At 46.3% G+C, this 10226-nt stretch overlaps 1 long non-coding RNA gene across 1 annotated transcript; it reads left to right on the top strand.

The window, feature by feature from the left end:
- Positions 1-3939: 3939 nt before the first annotated feature.
- On the top strand, positions 3940-9087 carry LOC142496544 (uncharacterized). The gene is made up of 3 exons (XR_012802048.1): positions 3940-4579; positions 5313-5519; positions 8359-9087. It is a non-coding gene; the product is annotated as an uncharacterized LOC142496544 (long non-coding RNA).
- Positions 9088-10226: the final 1139 nt, after the last annotated feature.

Here is a 10226-nt window from a genome sequence, read left to right as displayed (position 1 = left end):
AGGAACCTTCTCTAGCACACCCCTATCACCCATACCCTCTTCCCCCGTCAATTTTTATAAATTAAAGTTTTTATTTTTATTGACAAAATATAAAAAAACACCCCACACACTCACCACTCCCTCCCTCCCTTTCTACCCTCCAACACACTCCACAACCAACCCACGCCACTCCAAACACACACTACACACCAAATTACCCACAACTCATGAATCCCCACACAACTGGCCAACAATACACACCAACCCCTCAATATCTACATTCCCCCCCCCCCCAATACTCGCCAACAACCCTCTCCAACGCCCAAACATCCCCTTTCCCCAATATACCTCATCAAACCCAGAAACCTCCACTCACCCATTTTAAATCCCCTCCTGCCCCCAAAAACAAACCAGGAAGACTAGATATTTGGTCCCCCCCCCCCCCCCTCTCCCACACCAAATTGGCCTCCTTGCTCCAAAGGGAAAACAAAAGTCCATACGAACACCCTTCAGACGGGGTGTACTAAATTGCTAGTGCTGGACCAGCAGGCGCCCGCCACATGGCCCTCTCCTAAAAATGCAGTGCACGATTGTGGCCACGTCCTCAACAATAAATAAACACTTGTTCAATGTACCTGTAGGAATTCAGTTAGCGGTGCACATGGAAGTGTAATTACGGTACGGGTCATGGTATTGAAAATAACCAGCCAGAGGTGGACCACATGAAACCATAACTCCGAGCGATACACCCTCCTGGTGAACACATAGCTGGGGACAGGGTAGGAAGGGTGCACCGACAGCATCTCCGGGAGCGACACTGGTCCTGATGCTGCCGATGATTCTGCCTCTGCTGCTGTCACTCCTTCTGCCACCTCTGCTCATCTTCTGTTCCTGACTTTCGATTTCTGCGCTCCAGTATAAGGAGGATTAGGACACACCCACACCCAAGGGCTGCATGGAGCGTATGTTTGTGCGTGTGACGGCTGCTCGTGTTTGGGGGAGGGCGGCTCTAATGTTTGGCAACAATTAATCAGCATTGTTTAATGAGCACATAGTAGTAATCACACAGCAAGTTTTTGCCTAACGATGTTGGCTCAGGCACTATGGTGTTAGTGCAAACACAGGAAATAAGGAAAATAAGGAAAATAAGCATAAGGAAAATAAGGAAAATAAGCATGTCTAAATTCTAAATAACCTCACACCTTGCGAATAAACACCTCTCACCCCTGGTCTACCAAACTGCCATATTCCAAAAACCCAGGCAGTGGTCCAGTATAGGGGAAGAAGAAATATCTATTGAGATCGGTGAGATTGTACAGGGCAGTCACTTTAAGTCCAAGGTAAATATCATTCAATAGTAGTGGTGGCAGTCCACAGAAACACTATAGGGTTAAACATAATATGGTTAATACTGATTAACACGTGCACTGTACCCCCCCCCTCCCGCTCTCCCCCCCCCCCCCCCCCCACACACATCCCTGAATATGGTCCCATGCCAATTGTAACATTGTTACAGTCACAGAGAACAATAGCGATAGACAGCGCTCTGAGAAAGTAACAAATAGAATATTTGCAGGGTGCCAAAGGAACTACGGTAACCAATACAACAAAGTGCTCCAGCACTCACTGACTCTTTAGAAAAATATCAAACAAGGAATATGCCAAAATGAAAATTGAATATGTAGACAAAATATATAATAACTTGGAACAATGTCACACATGCGGGCAATAAAAATGGAACCCTGAATAAAGCAGGAGAGAGAATGATCATTTTTGCTTCACAGACTAAGGACTTGACGGTTTGACTATATATTTTTTGCGCAGCAGCTTACATCCTCTTGCTGGATCTGGACATTGTGATAAAGGAAGTTTAGAAGCGCAAACCCAAATATTAAGTGACAATGTGAATAGTGAAAAATATATAAATGGATATCAAAACGCTATGTTTCTCTTTTCTTCTCTTCTATAATCTGAGATTGCCAGCATCATCCATCCCTTTGATTCCTGCCTTACCATCCATTACACCCTAGAGGAGTTCTTGCGCTTTCTGTGTTCCCCCAATGGATCTGGCCATTATCTACTGAGCCTGTGCTTTTTTCATGTATTTAGGTATTTTCCTTGTTTTGGGTTTTGCATAGTCTGTTGGGGATGCAGGATCTAGGGAAGTACCTTTGGTCCTTCTGGACCTGAGGGAACGGGCCCGAGGAAGGTGTCTTCACCCCGAAACGTTGCCCTGCTAATTACCCTTCTCCATTTTGTTTCCCCCCCACCACAATTTCCCATTGTGGTTTTCCATGTCCTTTTCCCCTTCCCCTGTGTTTTTCCTGCACCACTTTATTTAGGGTCCATTTTTATTGCCCGCATGTGTGACATTGTTCCAAGTTATTATATATTTTTGTCATCATATTACATTTTCATTTTGGCATATTCCTTGTTTGATATTTTTCTAAAGTGTCAGTGAGTGCTGGAACACTTTGCTGTATTGGTTATTGTTACAGTCACGTTCCATGGCCCATGTCATGTTGCAGTGTGGAACCTTCTAGAAGACAGTATAATGGGACGGGTGTGCACATTAAATAATTTAGAAAAAAAAGCGTAAAATATTGGTTTATCGTTTCTTATCTTATTATATAAATAAACCCCCCCCCAAAAAAAAAAAAATTTGTTAACGAACAGGCTCTCATGTTTATTAATATTAAATTCACTTTGTTTGCACATTACAAACATTTCTTATAAAGTTTTATTTAATAGATTTACACAGAAAAAATGTACCAACAGCCTCCCCTCCCCCACCACACACACACACACACACACACACACACACACACACACACACACACACACACACACACACACACACACACACACACACTACCCCTCCATCTCCACTGCCACTCAACACTGACCAATCCATCTTCCCCCATCCCCATTTTCCGAACACTGACCTCCCCCTTTCCCCACAACACCCTCAACAACCAACACCCCACCCCGCTCTCTGGCTGCTTGATTCCCCTGTCTGGTTCCTTCATTAACCGAAAACCTGAAGGGGAAAGGAGAAAAACACTCTGTTACAGTCCTTACTATACAAGACGTATGGAAAATATACATGTTCTGAATGTTTTGTTACGCTGTTTACTGATGCATTGCACTTTGTCATGTACACTACCTGACTACTTAAAAATGAACTATATTAGGCCTCAATTATACCAGAAACTGCAGAGCTGCAGAGCGATCCGGATGACATCATCGTAGTGACGTATAATTTCTCTCAATATATCTATATATAATATATAAAATATAAAATATAAAAAAAAAATATATATATATATATATATATATATATATATTTTTTTTTTTTTTTTTTTTTAAGTTATGGTGGGTGAAAAAGGCGACAGAAAACCTCCACCGTTAGCATATAGCCAATAAAGAATATCACTTGTGAGCACATTCACATGTCTTAGACAGGTCTGAAACCCTGCCTTACAACCATTAGCACCTCGCATACAGTGCTCCCATTGCAGCAAGGGATTCTGGGAAATGACATGCAAATGAGCACACAATGTGTCACCTTTTGCCTGGAATATCCATTCACATGGAGCCCATTTAAGCTAATGCATCACCGTTCATACAGCTTTTAAACACAGCATGGGACTAGCAAAACAGTTCAGTTGGCACTCCTGTAGATGCTGGTAAGCTGTAGGTGCATGTCCTATATAAATAATATATCAATACGATACCGTTCCGCAGTCTGGTAATCAGGAGACAGCACTCAGTAAGTAGTTTGTCAAAATAAGTATATTAGTTACAAAGGTGATACATCAAATGTTACATCATGATACATCATCATGTTTCGCTGGGGGGAGGGATATGTGATACCATCACTGTCCTCTAGGGGCTGAATAGAGCAGCTATAGGACTTTTGCTGTACATACAGTTAAATCTTCCCTAGAGAAAAGCAGCAGCTGAAGCTAATCAGTCTGCTCTGAACGAACTGTACAAGGAAGTGGTTTAAAAGTCAGACTGAAGCTGCTATGCAGAGACTGTTTTTCCCAGAGAAGGGGGGGTAGGAGTGCTCCCCAGCTGCGGAAGCTGGTTACAGAGGGACCTACAAGGAGTTTCTCTGGGCTCAGGTGGGGCAGAGTTCCCCTTAGAAGGAAAGGACGCAAGGCCTGTGCTGAAGCAGGGACGTCTGCTCCGGAGGACTTACAAACAGATAAGCAAAAACCCTTTGTTATTGCTGTGTGCAAAGACTGTGTAGATTGGTGTATATGCCAGGGCATGTTTTAGCTGGGAACCAGTATAGTTGGCCAGCGGTCTTTAGAGAGGACTGAAGAAAAGTCAGTTAGTTTCCCTAGCGGGAATAGGATTTTATTTTATTATTTGGTTTTCTTAAAGAGACATTGGGCCTGTTGTATGATTTTAATCCCTGTAAATAAACCACTGCATAGAATTGGTTTGTTCAGATGCACGGTGATTGGCTCGAGGCAATCACGTGATGCGGACGTCGTCTGTGAAAAAACAAATTGTCAGATCTCTTCATGAGTAACAAAAGCTGGAACCCCCGCAACTGTCTAAATGTAAATGTGTCGGTGCTCCCTAGGTAAGTGCATATAACAACAGACCGGAGAGAAAGAACCTAGTAAGGGCACTCTAAACACATAGGTGGTATGGTGAACACTTTAAAACATACACTTTATTCAAATAATTTAAAATAATGGGTGATAAAATAAGAATTAAACGTTTAGATCCTTCATATGAACACTGAATGTGGTGTTCTGGATCAATGAATGCTGACTGCAAATATCCTCTATTAATGTATGTTGCAGTTTGGACCAGTGAGTATGGTGAGTCACTGTCCAAATGAACCAAAGAACCCTAAATGTCGCTGCTGTAACAGTATGCGCCAGTATAAACAATCCCTTATACGCAGAATATACAGCACTCTAGCATACATAAAGAACCCTAGCCAGGTCTGCCAAAAAACAGTGAGGTAGTGTGACTGGCTGAATGAGTGGGATCCTGGCTATTAATATAGCTAGTACAGAGCTAGGAATATTGTAGATCTCTTCATGAGACAGAAGCTTTGCAGCACATCGCGGCGATACTGTCGCGATTGGTATATGCGCTTTCATTAGATTTTATTGCTTTGTTTTGAAGCTGCGCGGCATCGCGCCATGGGGCGTCGCTGGCGATTTCTGGTATAATCACAGCCTTAGAGTTGCATGATGCAGCGAAGATCTCATGCTCTGTAGCTCTCTATAAACTTTAATACAGAGAGAAACCTATTAATAGCACCATTAAAGAAAATCAACACACACCTCTCTCCACCACAGATTGTTGTTGGAGACGTATCTACTGTCATTGCAACATTGGGCGACAACAGCGAAACGCGCTGAGTCAGAAGCGCCCTGCTGATACCACTCACCTGTGCTGATCTGCGCTAGAGGTCCCCTCCATTCGGTGAATTCACCAGCGCCGCGATACCGGAAATGAAACGCCGGTAACCGGAAGTGACGCGATGGGAGACTCGAGCAGAGGGGGTGAGAATTTAGGAGCAGAGTTCGCTTTTCCTATGTGTCCAGTATACTTTTAATTGATGTAAGCATACACCTATACGTTTTTTTTAGTGATTAAAAGTTGTTTTTTATGGTACACACCATGTTTGGCTTTCCTTTTTCTCCTGTATATATACGGCTGCTATTACACCATTCTGAGGGTTATCATACTACCCCTAAGAACCCTGAGATACAGAGGGAGAGAAGATCCATACGAATTTACCACACTATCCATCACCTACCCAAGTTTGGGTCACATGCCTGTTTATTTCAGAAAGAATGTGAGTTCTGAATTTATAGAATCCTACCAATTTGAAGATACATCTTTAAGAGACTGTGTTGCACTATTGTATCTATTTTATTTTCCCATATTCACCATTGAATGAGTTGCGCTCCCCTTCAAGTTCCACACATTGCAACATTGGGGCCATGCAATGTACCTTCTACAATCACATTTTAATCTGGATCCTTCCCTAACCGAGTGTATCAGTGGGCCAATTGCCTGCAAACAGGTGTCGGGGAGATGTCGAAGCAGGTGAGAATGAAGCTGTGAGAAGTTGGTGCGGCTTGCAGGAGAAACACAGAGAAGCTGAAAACCATTGTTGATCGGATGTTGAGTCCAGGAGATCCAGAGGGAAGTTGAGTGAAGCTGCTGGGACTTCGAGCAACACTCCTGAGGATGGGGAAGTGCAGAGTGCAGAAGAAGACAAACTAAAGAGGGGTGACATGCAGGGCCGCCAACAGAAATCGTGGTGCCCGGGACAAACAACATTTTAAGCAGGCCCCCCCCCGTGTCGGCGGTATTGATCGCCGCCCCCCACCCCCGCCCATTTCACACCTCACGAGCCCCCTCTCTTTCCCCCCCCCTTCCCATGTATTTCTCTCCCTTCCGTCTCACCATCCCGCTTCGCATGTATTTCTCTCCCCTGCTTCTCACTCTTAGGCCGTGCCTATAGTGCCGTAGTTGGCGACGGCGACACGGCGGGTGACGTCACCCGTCGCCACCGGCGAAAGTTATGCTTCGCCGGGTGGCGGGGTCGCGGGATTCTTGCAATTTGATTTGTTCAAGGGCCATCACGTGACGCGACGGCCCTTGAAAAATCAAATTTTGCCGGCTTCAGATTTTCGCGACGGCTCCATCGCGTGCACTATAAGCGCACGCGGCGGCGGCAATGTATTTGTTTTCGGGCGACGTCGCCGTCGCCGGCACTATAAGCGCGGCCTTACACCCTCTTTTCCTCACTCACCCCCTCTCTCCTCTCCCTCCGTCAATTACTCCACGTCTCCCCCCCACACAATTCCCCCCACAAGATATACCAAAAAACTTCCCACCCCTAAATACATTTAAAAAAATCCCCACCCCCCAAGTATATACAACCTCCCCCCCCCAAATGCATACAAAAAACCCACCTACCCAATACATATAAAAAAAACAATACATATAACCCCCAAACACACACACATTATATATATACACATATACACATATACACACACCACATAAAAAAACCCATACATATACAAATACCCCAACCCACCCCATACATATAAACAAATACCTCAACCCCCCCAATACATATATAAAACATACCCCAACCCCCCCAATACATATAAAAAAATACCCCAACCCCTCCAATACATATAAAAAAATACCCCAACCCCCCAATACATATATATAAAAATCAGACTTTCCTTGGTGGCTGCAGAGGGGAGGCGTGCCGGTGGCCGTGGGGGGGGTGGTGGTGCTGGGGGGGCCGAGGCTGGAGGGGGGGGCAAGGCTGGAAGGGCGGTGGGGGCAAGGCTGGAGGGGTGGGTGGCCGAGGCTGGGGGCCGAGGCTGGAGGGGGGGCGCGAGGCTGGGGGCCGAGGCTGGGGGGGGGGGGGGGCGAGGCTGGAGGGGTTGGGGGCCGAGGCTGGAGGGGGGGGGGCCGAGGTTGGGGGCCGAGGCTGGAGGGGGGGGGCCGAGGCTGGGGGCGACGGCGACTGTGGGGGGTGACAGTGACTGTGGAGGGCCCCGATGCTGCGAAGGGTGGCGGTGATGAGGGGGGTGGTAGTGGCAGGACTGCAGGGGCTGGCAGGAGGGCCCGGTGCTGCTTTGGGTGGCGTGACTGCAGGGGCTGGACGGCCCGTAGCAGCGGTGGCGGGATGAAGTGCTGCGGGGGCGGGACAGCCGGTGCAGCGGGGGGGAGGGAGGTGTCGATACGGCCCGGAGCACCGGGGGGGGGGGGTGGTGGTGGTATTGACCGGGAGGAAGGGGGGGTGTGGCCCCGCTGCAGGCACCTGTGCGGCGCTACGATGCTGCTCCCGCCCGCACCGGAAGCTCACTTACTTCCGGCGCGGCCAATAGGGAGACCGGTGCCGGGTGCCACGTTTTTTTTTTCCAATTAAATTAACAGCCACGGCCACGCGGGGGCCCGAGTGGCCGGGCCCCCCTGACTCACGGGGCCCGGGACGCCAGTGCCCTTTGTCTCCCGCTGTTGGCGGCCCTGGTGACATGACACCCCACACTTTATACATGCACCATGCCCACCTTTATTTCCCAGATCATGTGATATACATGGACGATGCTGAGGGCATCTGGGAACCAGAATTGGTCATGGCATGTTATACTCTGTGTTTGTGTGTGCACCACGCACATCATGCCATTTTCAAACAAAACACGCCAAACCAAGATTTTTATTGCAAGCTAAGCACTGTATATTTTAACATCTGTTAAAGGGTATCACCTGCTCTTTACAGTATAGTACTTTATGTTTTGAGTGTGATCATATTGGAGCTGTCAGTGCTTGTTCTAAGTATCCCTTTGCTCTATGTTTCTCATACAGGGCAACAATGGCAAGGTGAGAACTGTTTTCAAGGAGTACCATGCCGATAATGATTGCCTGAGAACTCTGGCAGGAATCCCAGACCTGAGTTGATGGGCATAGAGATTTATTTATAAATGTTTTACCAGGAAATAATACATTGAGAGTTACCTCTCGTTTTCAAGTATGTCCTGTGAGTTATGATGACAATATATGGTTACATTAAATGAGCAATGATTCTACATTCAATTTACAGACATTTCAGGACAGTTAGAGATAATATATGTTATGGGCGTATGTAACAGTTACAGACAAGATTAAGATGTGAGAGCTGAAGTCTTGAAATTACTTACACTGGAGGCGGTTTTGAGAGTCTCTGGTAGGTTGTTCCAGTTGTGAGGTGCACGGTAACAGGAGGAGCGGTCAGATTCTTTGTTGGAACTTGGGACAATGAACAGTCTTTTGGAGTCAGATCTCAGATGATAAGTGCTGCATGTGGTGAGGAGGGGTGAGGAGCTTGTTCAGATAGGCGGGTAGCTTGCCCAGAAAGTATTTGAAGGCAAAACAGGAAAAATGTACTTTGCCACTGGATTCAAGTGATAGCCAATCTAGTTTTTGGAGCATTTTGCAGTGATGTGTGTTGCAGTTACATAGTAGGACAAAGCGGTATATTGAGGGTGTCTAGTTTGCTAAGGTGAGTTTGGGGTGATTGAGCACCCTGTGCTACATCTTTTGGCACTGCGCCCCCCTGCCAGTACTACCACCGTGTTCGCGCCCTGCCCCCTACCTTCTTACAGCGTCAAATGATGCCGTGGGGGTCACGTGACGTGATGTCACATGACGCGCGGAGTCTTTTGACACCACGTTGCTATGGTGACATGGCGTCAAATGATGCCGCGGGTAATGTAACGTCACGTGACCCCACGGCATCATTTGATGCTGCGTCACCATAGCAATGCGTTGTCTGAGTCAAGGTAAGAGATACTTAGAGGCCTCAGGAGGTCCCCGGCATTTAATTTAAATGCCTTGGGGAAGAGCGTGAGGTCTCTGTAAGCACCGCGCGCCACCAAAAGAAATCTTGCGCCCCTGATGTAGCACATACTAAGTCCCCATAGTCTATAATTGGCATTAGCATCTGCTGTGTGATGCACTTTCTGACCAGCAGACTTAGGGAGGATTTGTTCCTGTAAAATATACCTAGTTTGGCATAGTTTTTGGATATCAGGGTATCAATGTGCAACCCAAATGTTAAATGGGAGTCAAGCCAAATTCCTAGATACTCAAAACTAGTGACAGGGACTAGAGTGGTGTTAGATTTGGTTCTGATCTGTAGCTCTGTCGCTGGAAGCTTTAGAAATTTAGCCTTAGTCCCAAATACCATGATAACGGTTTTGTATGTGTTTAATAACAGTTTGTTTTGAGAAATCCAGTATTCAAGTGTTGAAAAATTAGATGGAAATACATGTCCATGGTCAAAGAGGCTAGGGCTGTGTGCATATAAGATTGTGTCATCCGCATACATGTGCATTGAGGCTCCCTTACAAGCTGTAGGTAGGTTATTTAATGAAGACCGAAAAGAGTATGCGGCCCCAGAACAGAGCCTTGCGGTACCCCACAGGTGACATCCAAGTGGTTGGAGTTAGAGCCTGATATAGACACAAATTGATATCTGCCCGATAAGTATGAGTGAAACCAGTTTAAATCTAGGAATATTGCCCTGGTAAATTGCCGTAGTTCCATTCCACACTGAATCTCATTGCAAACTTTTAAGAGGGTAGTAACTGTGGAGTGGTTTGGGCGAAAGCCAGATTGGAGTTGCACCCACTATATAAAGGTCATCATAACGGAATGTGTGGAATTCATTGTGGGTATTGAGGACAGAATAAATG

The sequence above is a fragment of the Ascaphus truei genome, chromosome 6 (assembly GCF_040206685.1).
Source record: "Ascaphus truei isolate aAscTru1 chromosome 6, aAscTru1.hap1, whole genome shotgun sequence".
Taxonomy (NCBI): domain Eukaryota; kingdom Metazoa; phylum Chordata; class Amphibia; order Anura; family Ascaphidae; genus Ascaphus; species Ascaphus truei.
Note: the sequence above shows the minus strand (reverse complement) of the source record. Positions and strands in the feature narration are given on the sequence as shown.